The 21,250-nt window shown below is 40.5% G+C and overlaps 1 protein-coding gene across 3 annotated transcripts in view; it reads right to left on the reverse strand.

Moving 5' to 3' along the window:
• The window catches only part of TBL1XR1 (TBL1X/Y related 1), a 156,940-nt gene extending 136,851 nt beyond the window's left edge, over positions 1-20,089 (reverse strand). For 2 of the 3 annotated variants that reach the window (XM_063099121.1, XM_063099141.1), the window contains exon 1: positions 19,865-20,089. The gene's annotated coding sequence lies outside the window, so the exon portion shown is untranslated. The remainder of the gene's footprint in view (positions 1-19,864) is intronic. The other variant, XM_063099150.1, reaches the window with a different exon arrangement.
• Between the last annotated feature and the right edge of the window lie 1,161 nt (positions 20,090-21,250).

Raw genomic sequence — 21,250 nt, forward strand, 5'->3', positions numbered from 1 at the left:
CTACAAATACACACTAACATAAATGATTGAATGAGTGAATAAATAAGTAAATAAATAGGAGAAAAGGAACAAATCTCCTTGGGGGGGGGGAATCAATGCACATAAAAAGAATGAGGAAACTAGAAAATCATTGGAAAACCACAGTAATCACTGTTCCAGAAACAATCCACAGATGAATGCTAAAATTACTGTGCAAAACTTTAAAGGAGGCTATCTGCACAGCCTCCTCCTGTCTTATTTTTTTTTTTTTTTTTTGTCTTTTTTCTCCCTGGACTGGCCAGTACCAAGATCTGAACCCTTGACCTTGGTGTTACAACAAACTGAGCTAACCAGCCAGTCCTGCAACAGCCTCAAAGTATCTCCCCAAAATATTTCTTAATTACTGTGGTGGTTTTAACATATATCCACATATTCTTCAATACTTCTCCCTCTAGGAAGTGGAACTTCAAGTCCCTTGTCTTGAATGAGGGCTGGACCTACTGGACTCACTTCCAATGAACAGTGTATGGAAAGCAAAAAAACAGTAATTTCACAGTGAAGAAACATGGCACACATGACCTTAACCAAGTGATCAAGGTTAACATCAGCAATAATAAAGACATATTGATATGTGCCCCCCCCCTTGATATGATGCAATGAGACAGGCACATCACCTCTGTAGTATTCTTCCCAAGTATCCACAACCTCAGTCCAACCATTAAAAATATCAAACAAACCAGTACTCTTCAAAACTGCCAACATCAAGAAAAACAGAAAAAACTGAGGAACTGTCACAGGTCAAAGAAGATTAAGGAGACAACTAAATGCAACATGGGATCCTGGACTGGATCCTGGAACAGAGAAAAAAAGACAGTAGTGCAAAAAACTGTGGAAATCTAAATAAAACCCGTATTAGTATTTAGTTTAGTATTGTATAATTTCTTCGTTTTTATAAATACACCATTTTAATGCAAGATTTTAACACTGGTGGAGTTGGGTGAAGGGTACATGACAGCTTTGTGCTATCTTTGCAACTCTTCTTTCTGTAAATCTAAAATACTTTCAAAATAGTAAATTTATAAATGCAGTATGTATATAATTTTAATCAGTCAGTTATACAGTACTTAATTCAGATTAGCTCTTGAATGTCAAGCTGAGATTCTAATAATTTTTATATTAACATAAAATCTTTAGAAAGTTTTGAAAACATTAAAAAATAACTAACTTGGAGCTCAATGAAAATTTCACCCGCTAGAATCTTCATGAACTAGGGCCTGGCCAGTTAAGTTCACTCAGTTAGAGAGTGGTTCTGATAACACCAAGGTTAAGGGTTCAGATCCCCTTACCATCCAGCCGCCAAAACAAAAAACAAATTTCATGAACTAGTTATACTACTATACCAAACTATTTTTCTTGTGACTATTCTAATAAGCATCTCATTTAATTATCCCTTGGTTAAGTTATGATGGTAAGGGATTCCTCATTGTCAAGCAGCAATTTCCCATTCCTCACCCTCCTGCTTCAGCTTTTGTCCATTGGCTATTCAGATAGTACATTATTTCCACATCCTCACCAACTTCCAATCATCGTTCCCCTGCTCCCCAGAAAGCCTTAGCAAGTCAGAGAGATAAAAACCTGAATGCTTGGTTCATTTCAATACCATTCTCCCCTGAATTTCCAATTGCTGTCTTGCAGAATTCAGAAACATGGACCACTTTGCAATACTCTCAGAATTATGTGGTGTCATTCACACCTTTACACTATCAGGTCAACTTTCACCTCTCTGTCCAGAACTAAGCCCCCTCCCTCCCAAATCCTCATCTTATCCTTCATACACTACATCCAGGGTTGAAACATAACCCTGATCTTCTGCTTAAAATCTTTCAGTAGTTCCCTATCACAGAAGAATGTCCAAACTCCTTAGCACAACAAAGAAGTCATTTCACGATATAATCCCCTGCTTACCTTTCCCGCTCCTTTCTCAACACTTTCCAACTTATAAACCATCTGCTAGACATAAACCAAATTGTTTACTAGAAAAGACTAACATGTTTGGCAACTTTATGCCCTGATACCCAACTCTCCTCCTGTTACACCACTCACAGATCTATTTTTTATTGTAAATTATTTACCGTATGCAGATTCTCAATTAGTGGCCAACATGGGCAGCTCTTGAAACTTACTTTAGTATTTAAAAAATTATAAATGTGAATAGCATTTTTTCATAGTACTTAAATGTACTTTTAGTACACAATTTCTAAAACGTGTAGAACACAGAGTAAGATAAAAACCTGACCTGATGAAAAATTGGCTTTGACATTCAGGAATCATACCATTAAAATAACGGAATTAAAGGAAAAACATCATTCTCAAAACATGCTTTTGGTGATATTTCCTTTAATTCTCTCTACAGTGATATGGAATGCAATAAATGCACCTGAATGCACTAGACTAATATTTGTTCTTCAGATAGCTAAACAATATTTTCTTTGAGGTTAATTTGTTCAAAATTTAGAAAGTATCTTAAAAAATACAATTGTTTTCTTAAAGAAAAACCAGTTCGGGCAGAGATCAGTACTGTATATTTTACATGTAATTTGGCTGACCACACTTTCTTTTTAAATTATATATGTAATCATAAGGTCAAAGAGCTTTAAATCTAGAAGAAACCTCAGAGACCCAGTTCAATGTTTTAAAGATGAAGCAACTGAAGTCCAAAATAATTAACATCTTTTAAGTCACAAAGGCTTCTTCTACACGGCTGTTTTCTTATTTTGGTGGACTGGTAAAGTGTTTAAAATCACAAATTGTTCAGAACATGTAGCTTGTTAATTTTGTTACACATTAAAATTATTTAAATATCTGGTTAGGATGAAGGTGGTTACCTTCCTTAGTCCCCCTAAATTTGTATATAATAAAACTGTTGATAGTTTTCTTTTTTTTTTTTTTTTCTGACTGGTAAGGGGATCGCAACCCTCAGCACGGTGTGGTCTGCAGCACGGTGTGGTCTGCAGCACGGTGTGGTCTGCAGCACGGTGTGGTCTGCACCATGCTCAGCCAGCGAGCGCACCGGCCATCCCTATATAGGATCCAAACCCGGCGCCACACTCTTCCGAGTGAGCCACGGGGCCGGCTCAAACTGTTGATAGTTTTCTGACAACTGCCTTCAAATATCAACTTCCATTAGTTCTTAAATTAGCAAATATAATGTTAATAAATAAATAAATATCATCAAGTTTTTTACCATGTATCTCATTTTGAAAAAACATTCATTTGAACACCAATATTAGCTACAATTACTACCACATGAGGGACCTGATTTTTTCATTTTAAAAATGGACTCTGTATTTGAAAAGGCTGGGAAACCACAGATCATGAGATGTGTCACTTCTGGTTAAAAGAAAATTTTAAATGACACTCTATCAGGTATTAAAGGCACAACTTTCCCAAGTATAAATGGACACACATTTGTGGGGGCAGGGCAGGGTCCTCCCCAGCAGCACCCTTATTAACTGTTGCATCCACTGCTTTTCCCCTCCTCCAGGTACTGGAAGCAACTATAGTTTTTCTTCTATGGCCATGGTGGGCACCTTCCCAAAACAAACCAATTAGAATCCTTCAAGAATTGTCTAAATGAAATAAACACATAGTTCCTATTCTACAGCACAGGAAAACAAAATAAAAAGTCAGGCACTGTCAAGTTATGTATCCACCACCTAAACAAAGCCAATCTAGTATGAGAGAATGAAACCAACCTATTAAAAAACAGCAGGGCTGCTGACAGAGATTACTGGTAGCATGCAAATGGGTCTGGGTCTGGTTGTTCTTAAAGCCCAATTGATTCAATCCACTTTTGGTTTTTGTTTTTTTCCAGGGGTTTTCTTGCAGCTGGCCAGTACAGGGATCCAAACCCTTGAGCTTGGTGTTACAGGGCCACACTCTAACCAACTGAGATAACCAGCCAGCCCCTCAATCCACTTTTGGATTCCATATGCCAATGAACCCTCTTTTTGACTTAAAAGAGAAAATTTGAATTGTGTTTCCACTGTTCAGCTAAAAGTGTTCTAACTCATACATCAACTTTAGGAATCAAGATAATATTACAGATAGATGTAATTAAAAGCAAACTACAAAATCTCCTGAACCTGCATTTAAACTTAAATGGAAGTATCTGGCCCTGCCATATTATTGAATGATAAAATATGTATCTTTAACTTAAGAAAAATGGAATGTTAACTTCGTAATGTCTAACTTTTATGATGAGCACAATGCATTTTTCCAGATTGTTTCATCAACTATCCATTTTCCTGTTTTCTTCCAGGTTGATCCACATACCATCTAAAAAGTGGACAGCACTCACTTATGTCGCTGGACTTCCAAATATAAATACTAATTTAGTAAAAACTCTTCTGACCCTCCCCTAAATGTTGACCTTTGAATGAGTTGCTTTCAGTATTCTACTGTAAGGATAATCCAGTTTAAGGCAATCAGTCACAAAAACATTCTTAAGACAACAATTCACTCAAATATTTACTAAGCACCTGCTGGGTCCTGTTCTAGGCACTAGAGATAGAGTGACAAATAAGACAGAGCCCATCCCTGTTCCCATGAATTTAAATTTTGCAGGGAAGTAAAAATATGTACCAATGATCAAGGCTATTTGAGAGAGAAATAAGAGCAATGAGGAGAATAAGAGGATCTTGTGACTGAAAATGGCTGGGGTGGGCAGCTACTTCAGTGTAGTCTGAGGTGGTGGCACTGGAACTGAGATGTGAATGACATAAAAGAATCAGCTATATGACAATCTCAGGGCAGAGCAGGAGGCAAAAAACAAAGCCATTAAGACGTTGAGACAGGAACAAGCTTGTTCAGTAGGCGTGAAGCTGTATGGCTGGACACAGTGAACAAGGGGAAGGGTGTTGTGAAATAAAAGAAGGGTTACAAGGTGGCCAGGGGCCACACCACATTGGGAGACCTCAGAGTCTAAAGAAAGATGTTTGGACTTCTGGTCAAGATGGCAGAATAGACAGTCCCCAACGTCACTCTCTCCCACAAATCAACCAATTTACAACTATTAAAAAACAATGACAGGGCCGACCCCGTGGCGCACTTGGGAGAGTGCGGCGCTGGGAGCGCAGCAGTGCTCCCACCGCGGGTTCGGATCCTATGTAAGGATGGCCGGTGCGCTCGCGGTGCGGCCGGTCACAAAAAGACAAAAAAAAAAAAATGACAGCCAACCTGGGGCCACTATAGCTCAGGGGAAGAGGAGGAGAGACGTATGAAGTACATGAAGGCAGAGTGTATGAAGGCGGGAGATGCCACAATGAGAGAAAGAAAAAACTGCTCCAACTGTTTCAAGCCCCGGCAGCTTCCAGGCTGGAGCTGCTGAGCCCACGGAGCAGGAGCTAGCAAAAGCCACAGCTGTGCCCTTCAGATGGAATTGCTTGGAAGTGGTGGGTGAGAGGAGGGCGTTGGTGGCCCCCGGGCCAGCAAGACCACTAAAAGGGTTCCTGTGGACCCACATAGGAGCAAGGAACCACAACAACTTTTAAAAAGAAGCCACTTAAAGCCTGGTAAGTCATTGCAAGGGACCGGCGTACAGCCTGTCCCATGAGAAGTGTCTGCAGCATGGGCGGTGGGGGAGATGGGCCCATTGGGAGAACACTGGGGCACAACAAGGACAGGAGATCTGCACCTCCATCAGTGTAAGACCACTCAGTGGAGACTGGTCAGGAATACAGAATTGCATGTGGTGCAGCTTGATAAACAGAGTCAGGCCCAGACCAGAGTTTCTACACAACCCAGGTGCACTAGATGTCTTGAGAGCCACAAGTACCTATTAAGTCAACCACTAAAACTTGAACTGCACAAAAAGCCTTCCCTAGACAATCAGCAGCAAAGCACCGAACTCAAGTACTAGTCATCACAGGCAGTTTCCCCATTTTAAAAATAAGCAAAGGACAACAACTTAGTTCCAGGACAGAGTTTAAGTGGTGGGAACAGCAAATAATCCAACATAGAACTGAAAGAAAAAACAAAGTACCCACAACCAGAGACAAAGTTTGATATTAACTGGTAAAGGTCTCATTTCACCAAAGAACACCTATAACACCTAGAAGGACTGGAAGTCCTCTGGGCTACCAAACCAGAAAGGGGGGAGGGCTGGGGGCCTCAGCCATGCCACCCAATACCTACAGCCAGTCCAGAGGGTGGAGGCCAAGGGCCTCAGCCACACACACCCTGACATGTGCAACCACCCCAGCGATGACCAAGCCACTGCTGGAAGCCCCCTGGTCTCCCCTGTGGTAATGAGGGGGGGTGCCACAGGCCCCAATCCCGCCTCTCCCCCTTCCTCCTTCTTCCATCCCATTTCCTTCTCCTTTCCCCTCTCCTACTTCCTCCCAACTGCTCCACAACATCTTTGAATGTAAAAAAATATTAATTTAAAAATATATATATATTAAAAATAAAAAAGATGTTTGAATTTTAAACTGAGTGTGATGGGAGACCCTTTTGAGGAAGTGGGGAAAAGAAGGAAACTGAATTTACTGAGCATCTTATTAGTCACATGCTGAAAGTAACATGGCTTCAGGAGGAAAAAAAAAAGGTTACAGGTGACTTTCAAAACCTATAAACAAAACATTAACAAAAGCAATTAACAATATTAATAAAATGCTAATTTAAAAAATTTAATGTTAAATTTTTAATTAAAAAATTACCATAAATATACAACTTTAGGGTGAAAGAAGCATAATAAGAGGAAGTAAGAAATACTCGAGGCTGCTGAGTTAGACATAGGCAAAATGCACAGGGAGACTCACACAATAAGCCCTTCTAAGAATTTCCAATGTAGGCCCCCAAAAAGAAAAGAACCAGAGTGACCTCCGTAGCCTGTTGCATTCAGCTCTTGGTTCACTTTGAGCTCAGCTGTTGTTACTTGGTGCAAAACATGAACATGCTGGGGAAACTAACGTATGAACGAGAGCCATTTTATTGTTATACTGACATAATTCCCCCTCTTTAACACTCACATAAGAGCCCATTCAGGACAAGAACACACATTGGAGTACAACTAAGTATTCTTTCTAGCTCAAGCTATTTTATTCTAATTAAATCCTTATAAGTATTTGGCATTCTGCAAACAAGGGAACTGAAGCTCTAGAGAGACAAGAGTAAAATATATCCAAAGTTACCCAGGAAGTAAAGCAAAAATTACAGAATTTATTTGCAAATCTAATCTGAAACTTTTTTCCTGCACTCTACACACTGGCAAGTACTCTTGAGAGCTTCAAACCATGACCTTTCAATTCATCACTGCATTCATCATAATATTTATCAAAAAATTATTAGTATGCTGTTACGCACAGTCTCAAAAAAAAGGTCACTTTTCCTGTCACTATCAGTTCTCATTTGTAGGAAGTCACTTCTGTGTTGATTTGTCAGACTAAAGAAACCAACCAATCAATGTATCTATCTACTAGCAAACATACATGACTCATCCAGAAGACAAATGAGGTTAGACAAAATAAGGCAGCCAGATTTACCAGAGTATCTGACCCAAAAAGAGGAACAAAACAAGTAGGGAAGCAAAAAATTAGAAAACACAACCACACAGAAGCAGCAGAGAACCTAGCGATATAAAAGATCAGGTATCTACTTGAACAAGAGCACACCCCTAACAGTACCTTGCCTGTCCTAATAACATTCAGACGAAAGTGAAAATACTAATTTTAAACATACTATCCTTGGTGATTTTTTTTTTAATCTGATGAATTTTTTTAATTTTTGTTTTTAATGTTTTTTTTCTAAGAATCACTGAAATGTGTGATAATCATTTTAGTTCAAAGTTTTAAGCCTGAAAATCCTATCTTCCTTGACAGCAAATTCTGGTTTCTAGACAGCAGCTTAACCTCCCTTCTGACAAAAGGAGCCTACTTTGGAAGGCTTCAAATGAGAGTAGAATCAAATCTACCAACACTTCTTTATCCCCAACCTCTACTGAAAATATCCAAGATTTCAGATTATCTTAGACATTTTCATCAGTAGCGAGAAGTACAGGATGTTGGCCCAGCTCACCCTGACAACTTGGTGTTACCATCACTTACTCCCCTGTTTCTTCTGACACTCCTCTACCTTCCAACTCTGTCTTGCCACCACTCGGCCTCATTAAATGAAAAGGTAATGCCACGGCCAGCCAACACTCAATAGTAGAAACAGAGGAAGGAAGTACAACAAGATCCCTGTGTGGGCAGGTGGAGGAGTCAGAATTAAGAGCCAATCTGGGCCACAGAATCACCTATGCAGCATTGGCTCATTTAAAAGAAACAAAGGGTATGGATCATGCACACCCTTTGAGCCGAGGGAAAGCCACAGTCAAAGGAGAGGCCCACAAAGGGCCTCAATAACTGTATGGACTGAGCACGCATGCTAAGACCAAGAACTGGGAATAAAAACCAACCGAGAATAGCATACCAGTATCAGGTAAAAATAAGGGTTCAAATTAAAAAGAAGAAAAAACAAAAACAAAAAAACAAAGGGGAATAGACTACAAAGAGTACATGAGTCTCAGGAACAAGTGAACAAATCAATCCACACAACACCCCAATTCAGGTTTAACTGCTAATGTTAGGTTAAGGTCTTTGTTTCCTTTACCCTAGTTGTGAGCACATTCTTTGTGTCTCCTAGGAAATTTCCACTGTTCCCAAGACAAAAAAAATTCTGCAGATGCCAAAAACTACAGAACAGGATACTAGGCTATCAAACAGACCCTCACAACTTAAGTATGAACACAATGAGCCCACGGGGTAATGAATTTGTGAAACTGGATGGATCTTTCTTCTAGTTTTGTACATGTGAATCACCCTCAAAGACACTAGGTTCTATTATACTAGCAAATCTATCCCTCAGTCAGCAAGCCTCATGGATTCAACTCAACATCAATTCAAAGTCCATTGTGTGCCAGGCACTGTACCAAGTGCTGAGGATAAAGATGGGTGAAAGTCATGTGTCCTCAAGGAACGCCGTGACTAGTGAGATAAGTCAACAAATAACTCTCAGTCAAGGAGAAGTCTGTGCTAGAAACAGATGACTAGTGGCCACAGGCCAGGATGTCAATTTAAGACTGTCACAGAAAGAGGCTTAATCTTCAATCAAATAGCGTAACTTCATGCAGCCAACATATTATGGCAAGTTAATTTTTGTTTAAAAAAGTACAAAATAATTATCCAAACTTCTTTTTTAATGGGATATAAGAAACTCAGTGTAATAGTAATTCCTGTGTTAGTAATTATTGCCCTTTATAAGAAGCATTCAAGGTTGTTAATCCAGAGCTGTTTAAGACTTCTCTTTAAAAAAAAAAATCTTATCTTTACATTTAATAAGAATCAAAACCGCTTATCTGTATCTTACTTCTACCGCATACCTTACAAAATTAGGACATCAGAACTTCAGAATCCTAACATAGCCTCAGAATATTATCAGACATTATTAGCACCAATAAATGTGACTTATCTACACTCTATCATACAGAATGTCAAGTTATTCCAAATTTGGAGCACTGACTGGAAACCCATAAAGGTAGAATATTTACAATTCTATACTCCTCTGAACAAGTATTTTCTAAATTTATTGAATATTATTATTTCCCAAATAAAATCAATTTAGGTTTATAAAAGCATGTTTTTAAATGAAAAAGTATAGAAAATGAGTGTGCATCAGGTATTAAAGCAAGTACCAGCTCCTGAAAAGTCAGACCCTACACTGTGCCATATATATTTTTTAGTGAGAGTCCATGTCAAAGTCTGCATAAAATGTAACATGTATTATTTGAAATAACTGATACAAGTAGCAGCTACTGACAACCAGAGCAGTGTTTGATCTCCTAGGAGAGATCCCATTCCAGAAAGCAAAAAGATTTTCTTTTTTAAGAAAGATAGCAACTTTTTTTCTTCAAACATCTTAACCAAGGTGTGACCAAATTCAATTTTAAAAAGACTACAGAACAGCATACATAGACACACCACAAAGCTCCACAGTACACATCTCATTCTAGAGTGAGCAACAAAAGCTCAGTCACTGAATGCTGTCCTAGCCCTCTGAATTGGAAATTCTAACCATCCCATCTCTGCAGTTGCCACAGTAAGCCATGATAGGTTTACAGAATAAGCTGTCAGGAGGGGTGTCACTTTTCTGCCTCTCCCTGCAGCTGTTGCTGCTGCAGTTAACAAAGGCCATCATGTAGCACTAGCTAGCATTTATTCAGTACAACCTACGTGCAAGGCCCTACGCTAACTGCTTTACATGCTTTTCTACTTCAATCTTCACAAATGCTCTATGAAGAAATTATTAATTTTCCTTTATTCAGATGTGGAAACCAACTGGAATGGTTATATAATTTCCCAAAGCCACACAACTGGCTCCAACTCTTCACCACAGTAACATCCTAGAGCGTTTATTGCCAAAGATCATACACAGACCCTACCTAGCCTCCTGTTACTGCCACTGCCCTCAGGTAAGGCTAGTGTCAAGTCACAGTGCAGCAGAATTAAATACATAAAAACAGGTGCTACCTTTCTCTGAGGTTGTTCCCGCTAAAGCTGAAAATAATAAACACAACTAGAAGGCAAGCTGTTTTACCGGTAAATTAAATAGCCAGTAAAGAATTACAAGTGACACCAACTGCAACCAAAAACAGAATCAGAATCTAATGTATCTGTCTCCTTGGAGTCGATAATACATACATCTAAGTTCACAAGTCACAGTGGGATCCATGCAATATCAGAATCCACAGTTCCACAAATCCCGTTGTACCAAAGACTGTCATAATTATTGAAATCAACTATTAAATTATGAAAACTCCAATTTTCACCTGATTTCCAAACCCTCAGCAAAGCAATACCTCTGAAATAAGACAACACTTGATGTACTACCAGACAACCAAAACCTCCTTTTGAAGTCTGCACTGAATTTCTAATTATCAAGCTTGAATAGGACTCAAAAATCACCAGTTCACCACTGGTCTGATGACCCAGTCATGAAACAGAACCAACACTTTTCAACTATACAACTACTTACTCTAATTCAGCCAACAAATCTGAGAAATAAAAATATTTACTGAAATATTCAAAGTTCCAGCTCTTTATTAACTGAATAAAAAGCATGGGAGAAATTAACATAGTTTTCTCTCTTGACTGCCCAAAATGAAAGAAACAGATTAAGAATCCTTAACTGGATGCCTTGATTTTTCACAATTATTACTTTTTTTGAAATGGTAATACAAACATATTCAAACAGTTCAAAAGGTTACACATGAAAATAAGTCTCTCCCATATCTGACCACATAATATGCCCACCCCCAACTCCAGTGTTACGAGTCTCTTACATATCTTTCTAGAGTCACTTTAAGCATATACCACAAACATATATACTCATACTGCATACACACATACTCATACACTCTATCGTGTGTGTCCTCTTTTCCACACACACACCAATAAGATCCTTCAAACATTAGCAAGAAAGTCATAAACACCAAACAAATTCATAAAGGAACAATTCACACAAAAACACCTATCACCAGGTGTCAAAACTGGTGACCTCTGCTGGCAAGATGTAAGGAAGTCCCAGGTCAAAGATGTAATCCCCATGAGGGTCCAGGTATTTTGGGGTTTTGTTTTGTGGTTGGTTCTGGGGGTTTTGTTTGTTTGTTTGTTTGTTTTGTTTCCCCTTTTGGCGGGGTGGAGGGAGACAAGAAAAGGAAAATTCTATTTCCCTGATACAATAACAGACTGTACTCCTAACCCCAGTCTGTGAGCTCACAAATGCACATCGCTTACTAAGAATGATAAAGAAAGGTGACTTAAAGAAAACCCATCACTTTACTAGTTGAATAATTTTAAGCATATAATACGAGATACTTCAAAAAGCTCATGGAAAGATTCATACTATCTTCCAATTCTATTTTTCCACATATTTTCTGAAGTACCCTCATATTACATCTTTATATAAAAAGGTGCCAAAGAACATTGATATAGCTCCAAGTACTATTTTACAATTTACCACATATGATAAGTTCTATTCCATAAAAGGATAATTATACAGAAAAAGAAAAAAGATATTAAGGAAACTCATTCATTACCTATTCCCATTACCTTACTTCAGAAACCCCAAAGTAGATAACCTAATTGCCTTATACTGTGAGTTAATGACATATGATAGCCACTAAATAGAAATGGAACATGATTAATATGCTCTGTACCCAATTAGAGTATTCAAATTAAAGGAAAAACATAAAACACCTCTCCTTAACCCATAAGCTGTGTTCTATTCACAGTTGGAGGTAACCACCAAAATATGCTATTACTATAACATGTCTAGCAAGATGTTTGCTTATTCTAATGTCAAGTGCTTTCCAGATTATTATTCCTTGTAAGGCTGCAGATTTTTAGTCCCTCAATACTCTAAGCAAATTTTCCATATAGATCTCCCTCAAAAATCATAAAATTAAATGATAGAAACAGAATTTTAATACAGGAATTGAAGTACTGAGTATCCTTATTCAAGTACTGGTTGAATAAATTAGCAAACTTTAGAAAACACTTCATCTAATCATTTTAATATAGGTTTATAGAAGATAAATGATTTATCCATACAACCATGGTTTGGCAAAAAAATGATAAAAACTTCATTTGCTTAATACTGTACCCATGTTAAAACGCTGCCCACCATTCAAGCAGATACACAGTAAAAACAAAAACACAACATCCACCTAAAAGCCCAGTCTGACTCTCTGCAATGTTCTACCCTCCAGTGTACTGAAAAGGACACTGCAAAAAAGTGGGGGGTGGGGGGGGAGAAAGTAGGAAAGAAAGACATACACTGATTAATACCACCTTTGATCTTAGACAAAATAGAGAAGATATCAAGCAGACTGCTATCTAGTTTCTAAAAGCTAAAAAATCTTTATTGTTTTAAGGTAACTAAAAATTTTAAATATCTCCTTTGTTTGAAAAAAGTATGAGTCCAGAGTACAAATTTCATGTGAAGAATTATTCTATCAAGATACTAAAATGACCATCTCTAGCCCTTCTCCCCAAGTTCTTTTCTGTTTCTTTTAAATTCTACCTCCTGAAGGAAATTTTATAGATAACAGGGAAAAGAGATGGCAAACTCCCCAGTTTAAACATTCAACACTTATTCTTCCTCATTCATTCCTCAAACCTATTCATTTCACATAAATCTTCTCCTTAACCTGGGTATTCTTTCTATGTTTACTGAAATATAATTATTGACCTTTCAGCATGACCCTTACAGCTTGTTTGTATTAACTCTGAATTACAAATCTAAGCTCTCAGAAAGCAGGATAACATCAAACTCATTTTGTTTGACTCAAAATCATGCTGAAAAGGTTAAATTTTAAAACTCTAAATATTAAAAATTTCAAAAGGATATAACACCAAATTAGTTGCCTTTAGAGTCAATTACCCTGCTTGGTTGGAACTAATAATGGCACAGCCTTACCATAAAAACCTGTTGAAGGGAGATGGTTAAAATAACATTCTTCTGGTAGATTAAACCCATTTACACTGTAAAATAGATACACCCTATACTGAATGTTAATATGTTAATAGTGATGGCTCAAAGGAGACTCCAATGTGGTCAGAATGCTTTAACACAGAGTGAGAGCTAAAAACACGATCTTGGGCCAGCCTGTGGCTCACTTGGGAGAGTGTGGTGCTGATAACACCAAGGCCACGGGTTCAGATCCCTATATAGGGATGGCCAGCTAGCTCACTTGGGAGAGCGTGGTGCTGACAACACAAAGTCAAGGGTTAAGATCCCCTTACCGGTCATCTTTTAAAAAAAATTAAAATTAAATAAATAAAAATTAAAAAATAAAAACACGATCTTATTTAGGTACACAACTGAGGAAATAATGAGCAGAAAAACCTGAGAGATTAAAAAATAAAGTCCAAAATCTTAAGCATTATACCTAGCACTTATATAACTAGATAAAGTCAACTTAGTGTGGCATGATTCCTAACTAGACTAGGTTTTCCCCCAATATTGCTGCTTCTATTCCAGAATTAAGAGGATAAACAAACCTGGTCAAAATGGATAGTTTGTTCTTGTTTTTTTTTCAAATTCCTTGTCAACTCTAACAGCATTAAAATTCAAATGAATAGTTAAAATATGACTACAGTACACTGTACTAAGCCTTAAAGGTCTAATTCAAAAAGATTCTGCCACATCAACAACAGTGGAACAGGACTGTCAGTGCTCTCATTTCTTTTTCTTTTTCTTTCTTTTTTTTGTCTTTTTCGTGACCAGCACTCAGCCAGTGAGTGCACCGGCAATTCCTACATAGGATCCGAACCCGCGGCGGGAGCGGCGCCGCGCTCCCAGCGCCGCGCTCCCAGCGCCGCACTCTCCCGAGTGCGCCACGGGCTCGTCTCAGTGCTCTCATTTAACATGGGCCCTGTACAAACAATCCATTTTAACATGAAAATGGTATTATTCAGCTCTTGATACAAAAAACAAGAACTCTGCCAATACTACAAGGGAAAAGGTCCTTCCCTTCAAGAAACGTAACATGTAGGAGGGGGTAACACAACACATACCCACAAAACAATGAGTATAACTACTCATGGGGTTTGTGATATTCATTAAATACAAGGGAATCTCAGAGGAGAAATACCCCAAGTCAAGAAGGCCAGAAAAGACTTCATGGAAGAAGTAGGACTGAAACTAGGCTATAAAAAAGGCAAAGGGAAGGAACGGCATGCACAAAAGCAGAGAAGTAATGACTATGGCAAACTTCAGTATTTGAGAGGCAGGCAAGAATCCAAGTTAGGGAAGAATGGCAAATAAAGCTGAAACGGTAGAATGGAGTCTTAAAAGCCAGACTGAAGCACATGAACTCAATCCAGTTGGCAAAGGGAATCCACTTATGGGTTCTCCAGCAGGGGGACTGACATAATGAAACCAGTATTTTAAATAAATCACACTGCCAATAGTTACAGAAGATGGGATAGAGAAGAAAGGTTGCTCAAGATAACCAACTAGAAAATTAATGCAATAACCCAAGCCAAAAAACATTCATTCATTCACTCATTCACTGAGAAGACAGTAGACTGCTAGGTAAGAACACTGGCCTAGCAGTCAAACAAACTGGGCCTAAATCCCTGCTGTGCTCCTTACTACCTGAGCTTCAATTTCCTCAGTTAAATTTAGGATGTCAGCCACTCAGACTGTCACAAACTTCTGTCAAAGAACTCATATAGTCCTGACACAATGGACTTTGACTATTAGTAGGAAACATAACTGCTGAATTAAGAATGATAAAAACGGGAAGTGAAAATAAGACAAGGCCCACAGATATTTCAGAGGAATAGAACTTCCAAGGAGAACTGTCTTGACAGTGGTTGAAAATATAGAAAAAGAACACAGGTGAAAGGTCAAGGCTAGAGGAAAAAAATAATCTACTTGAAGTAATCATTCCAACTTAAAAGGCAGATCCTAGGTTTTCATGGATCCAGCTCTGAAAGAGTTCTCTTTTCACTTAAAGAGTTGGACAACGTGTCAAATAGTTCAAGTAAATTTAAATAGTGCAAGTCCAAGCGACAGAAGAACAGCAACAAAAGCACCACTGTACGTGCACCAATCATGTAACTTGATATCATTCCCATTTAGTGTTAAAATTCACACTTCATGGTGTATGTAAGCCTTAAATCACAACTTTGAGTAAATAAATTAAGCTGTTTATTTCAAATACGTTGCCCCAGAACTCAGAAAACAGAACTGCCAGATGCTTTCTATGACATTAAGCCCCCACTAAAATAAATAGCAAGCAAATAAAATGTAATACAAAGAAACAAATTTCAAAACCAAACCCAGCAGCAGCAGCTTGCACTTACATGATATTTACTATGTTAAGCACTGTTCTAAGCACCTTACACACATTAACATAATGTTCTCAACTCTTGGACTTGACTGTCCCCATCACACACATGGAGAAACTAAGACACAGCAGGAATTATTCCCCCAAGGTCACACAACTAGTAAGGGATGGACCCAGATTTGAATCCAGGCAGCTCACCTTAAGGACTCTTGCTCATACCACTATATCACAACACAAAGACTTTTCTTACATAAGTTTTTTTTCTTATATGTTTTTAGGAATATATACTCTAAGGATAGTTGGGTATACTCTTATTTGCTTTACCTTCTTAAATGTTGGCACAAAACAACATTTTCTTATTTCCGTTGGCAGTATTTCAAGAGGATACTTCATTCCTACCAATCCTAAGGTAGGAAACACAACCGTTAACAAGAAGAGTGCATTTTATTAAATACTGCTAGGAAGTTAAACACAATGACATGAATCCTGTGAATTTCATTTATACATTCAATCACTTGACTCAGTAAGAAATACACACAACTGTCAAATTATGAACTTGATTAGAAAAACAAGTTTTTATAAGGATATCTACAATGACTAACAAAACACTGGGAGAATTTGGCACAGATATAGCCAGCTAGAAGGAACATGAAGTAGAGGTCAGACAGACATAGGTTTGAATCTTAGTGCATCATTTAATCATTTTGAGGCCTTCCTTGAACAAGCGAATTAACTTCTTAGCACTGCTCTGCTTCATAACCCACAAAAACAGTACAACACTACTCACACCTCACAGGATTAGCCTGAGGAATAAATGACATAGGAAGCACCCCACATTTCCTAGAGCACAGACCAGAACCCCTTTCCTCTGGCTCTATGGTAACAACAGGGCAATCAACCCGAGGCTTACCAAGTCCAATCCCAGAGGTTGTAAGTAGCCAAATCTCTCCAGCATCAGCTCTCAAGAGACTTTTTTTAAACTTCAAGTTTCTGTTGGTGGTGGAGCAGGAGATACCACCATTATGGTCTCCAAACTGAATAATACTCTTACTATTCTTTACTACACAGCCATAGGGTCCAAGCCCTTCTCCACTATGCAAATGTTTGAGAAGAATCTATAAAGATCTCCTGTTAGCCGCTTTCCTTTTTTGCATTTCAGTGTAAATTGTAAATGTTATTTGTGAAACGAGTCAAAATCATATGTACTAGAAAAAAGTCTTATACAGTGCCAATGTTCCTGCCATCCCTCTCCACTGACTTCCTACCATTGACGTTTTTCTCTATTCTTTTTATATAAATAACACCAAAATTTGGCAAGCCCAACAAATTGTTTCGACTAACTTCATCAAAAAAATGTGTTGGGTCAGAAATTCTTTGTAGCAGTACGGCTACAATAGGTTGAACAAGGGAACTCTGTCAGCTACTCATCTGACAAGGCTGTATTTATATTACATTGCTATATATGAACTGATGGATCTATTCAACAGGTTGACATACAAAAAGTCTATTAATCACATCTCCTATTATCAGTAACCCCCATGTTTTATTAAGCTTCTGCCCTTTCTGTATGTGAGCTTGAAAGGCTCCCAGTACACAGAAAGCAGTTCTTGTTCTCTCAGTAGACAGGTATCATGGTAATCAAATGAAAACCTTAATTACGTGTTAGGAGGAACATATGTTTCAAAAAGATTCCTGGACATATGTAAATAGTTACTAAAATGTTTAACACTTCTTTGAAGCAACCAATGCAAAAATACAATCTCCACAAGGGGCCACTCCATTTAACACCAGTGGCTCCCATATTAATAACCAAGGGGGTATATATTAGAAGAAAAAATGTCTTATAAACTGACCGTGAGCTTTGCAACAGTTAAGTCATTAACACCTCACTTAATTAAATTCCTTAACAGTAAGAAAAACTTTTTCCATGCACATATTGCTTTCATCCCCCATACAGTGTAGTATTTTGTCCTGTAGGTCTAACAACTCAAATGGCAAAATACAGTACTTATTTATGGATCTAACAGTTGTGATTACAAACATCACACAATGCAGGATAGCAGAAGTGAAAAAAAAATCATATTCCAAACAAGCAGGAAAACCTCAATTTAAGAGCAAAAAGTATAAACACGCATCACGTGCGTAATCGCTCTCAGGCATATTTTCTTTCTGCCGCCCCTCCCCCCACAGGTAAATGCTAACTATTTCTAGAACCCTCAAAGATAATTTAGGAAGCTTGCCATCAACTCCCATGATACAATCCAACATACACGATGTTTTCATGGAGACAAAGCTGCTCTACTTTCCTAGACTATAAACTTACTAAAATGGTGAGAACATGCAGTCCCAAAAGTCAGGATTACTAAAATACACCAATGTAGCATGGGTCTTATTAAACAAAAATGAAAATGAATCACACCGGGAAACCCAAAAAGTCACTAACTGTACCTTCAATGTGTAATCAGGATATTTACTGCAAGTTGTTTTAAGCAAGTGGACGAAAACACCAGGACAGCCTTATACTATCAAAACTGGTGAAGGGGTCTTTAGGAAAAGTGGGGAAGAAGATGATTAATTATATGAGGGGGTGGATTTCAGTCTAAAAATTCAGACTAAAAACAACCCATCACTTCACCCACCATACTGTATTAACAAGCTTGTTTGGATCAGCACAGGGTTCTTGTTTGGAATACAGAAAGCCAACAGTAAACTTCCCTAAGTCAGCTGTAAATCACATAGGTACCAAAACTCTTCACTCCCGGTGCCTACACAGTCCAAGATTTTAAGTAAACTCCAGACACTAAGAAACCTAATTTTTAACTAAGTTCCAATACTTTCCATTTCTAATCAAATCATTTTAGAAAATTTGGATAATGTAATAAAGAGAGCATTTTTAAGAGCCATTACAACCAAAATTTTACATGAAACACACCATGTTCACAGCCTAAATTAATCCTGGTTGCCACTGCAAAGTGATGCCTGTTTCAGCAAATTAGGAACTTCCAAAAATATTGAACACGTTAACACATGCATGGCTTCCCTCGAGCTGCCATTTAAGATTAACATTTCACTTAAATAAAACTCTGCTTCTGTTCAAAAAACGACATCGGTTGCAAAGAGGAAGTTACCGAGAAACCACCCTCACAACGTGGCCTTTACACTGTCAGAAAATAATGTGACTCTGTGCCACCCAAAACTTACCAGGAAGCTGGTAATAACTTTGCCAATTCTACACTTGTAAACCCAACTTCAAAGAGGCTCTACCAAAAATGTCCTTAAGACGATAGCAAGCACTAAGTTACAAATAAACACGTCCCGGAGTGAGGCCCCGCGGCCGCGCGCCCCTCCCCCGGCCGGCGCCCCCGCCCGGGACGCGCTGTCCCAACAGCAGCCCGCAGCCCCCCGCAAGCCCGCCGGGGTCGCGGCGCCTGAGCAGGGGACGCGCCCGGGGAGGGGAGAAGCTTTCCATTGCTGCCTGAGGTTTCACAAAATAGCATGCACCAAAAAGATCCTTCTCCTCTGCTAAAAATAGGCTATAAAGGAGTCGGCCTCATGATGGCTCCTTGATTCAATTTGCTGCAAATTCTTTCCTGAAAGCCTTCCGCCCCTCACACACACGCACAAAAAGGGGGTGTAAATGCACGAAGGGTGGAAGAGGGGGAGAAGGCCGAGGTGCACATTTTCGGGGACATCATAATTAGGGTGAGGATCCCCAGAGACCAGAAAAGAGTAGGGGGTGGGCAGGCACGTGAGCATTTCAAAGAAGCCTGAGGGAGGAAAAAGGGGGGATGGGGCACCCCAAATACCCTCCCCTCCTTCCCCTCCCCCACCCTACCCCAGCTACCCAAAGGGCCAAGTTGAAAAATGCATGTTCCACTTGCGCCCATCCCCCCCCCCGCGGCCCGGCGCCCCCGACCGCCTCCGGTCGGCGCCCCCCGCCCCGGCCCGCGGCCGCCCCCACTCCGGGGTCCGGCCCCCAACGCTTACCTGGAAACGGTGGCCTCCAACGCCGCTCCCCCCTCCCGGGAATGGAGGCGCAAGGAAACTCCCCTCCTTGCCGCCGCCGCCGCCGCCACCGCCTCCAACCACCCCCAAAATAACCCCTCCGGGGGGTGAGAGGCAATTATAACCCCGGCGAGCGGAGGGCGCGGGGGATGGGCCGGGCGGGCGGGGGCGGGGAGCGCGGCGCGGGTCCCCAGGTGGCGAGCGGAGGTGCTCCCGCCGCGGGGGGAGGGGCGGGGGCGCACGCGGCCGGCGGCGGGGGGAGGCGGCGCGCGGGGGAAGGGCGCGAGCGGGGAGAGGAATTGAGGCAGAAGGTAAAAGCTGTTACTAAGGGAAAGAGCCAAACGGTTCGGAGCAGCCAACGGCTCAGACACTCAACACTGGGGAGAGAGGAATGGGGACCAGCCAGGCACAAATGAGCTCGCGAGGCCCGCGGCGGCAGCGGCGGCGGCCGCGCAGCAAAACAAACCCGAGCGGCCTGCGCCGGGCGGGCGGGGGAGGGGCCGGCGGGGGAGGGGCGCCGCGGACGCGGAGAGGCGGCGGCGCGGCGTGGGGGGGCCTCCGCTGGCCGCGCTTCTCTCCCTCCAGGCCCGCTGCGGCGGCGCTGGGGGCTGGGCGTGTGCGGCGCATTCTTTTAAAAAGAAAGCCAGCCCCGCGGGCCTTCCGAGGCGCCTCGCGGGCCCCGGCCGCGCGCTGCCGGTGCGGGGAGGCTCGGGTGTGGGCCGCGCGGGTCGAGGCCGGGTGGGGGCGGGGCGGGGAGGCCGCAGGCTTCCGCGTGTGCCAGCGGCAGCGCGGCGCGGCCGGCGTGTGCGGAGAGCGCGGCGCAGGCATCCTGTGGACGTGTTTTTGTGGACGAGCTCTGTGCACACACCTTTGTGTGCGTAAACACATATGTTTCTCGGAGGCTTACCTGGAAAGGTGCTTTATGTGTAAGAAGCGATTTTCAAAACTTAATGCAGAGCACGGGATCTGTAGAGAAAACGCGCACAAGAAAAGGGTTTTGAGACTAAGCACAAAGCTGTAATTGAAGTGTTTATGCCCACGTGTACTGTGAATCAGACATATGGTGGTATTTATCGTTTGGTGGGTCTGTTCGAAAGGTTTGGTCGATCGGTTCTTATTTCACCAAAATAAAATAATGTAACTAAATGTGTACTAAATGTGTACCTCCACGGCAGCATCGACAGTGGAAGTTTGTCCACTTTGTGTACTTTTTGCACGTGTGTAGCACATCAAGGCAGTTTGTGAAGTATAACTTAGATGAGTGATAATGTGACAATATGACTGAGGGAGGGAGTGCAACGGGTTGTTTGTAAAAAGGTAGGCACCTCACAGTTTTTTAAAGCAAATGTGGTGTTAATCTTTCTAAGG

The sequence above is a fragment of the Cynocephalus volans genome, chromosome 1 (assembly GCF_027409185.1).
Source record: "Cynocephalus volans isolate mCynVol1 chromosome 1, mCynVol1.pri, whole genome shotgun sequence".
NCBI lineage: Eukaryota > Metazoa > Chordata > Mammalia > Dermoptera > Cynocephalidae > Cynocephalus > Cynocephalus volans.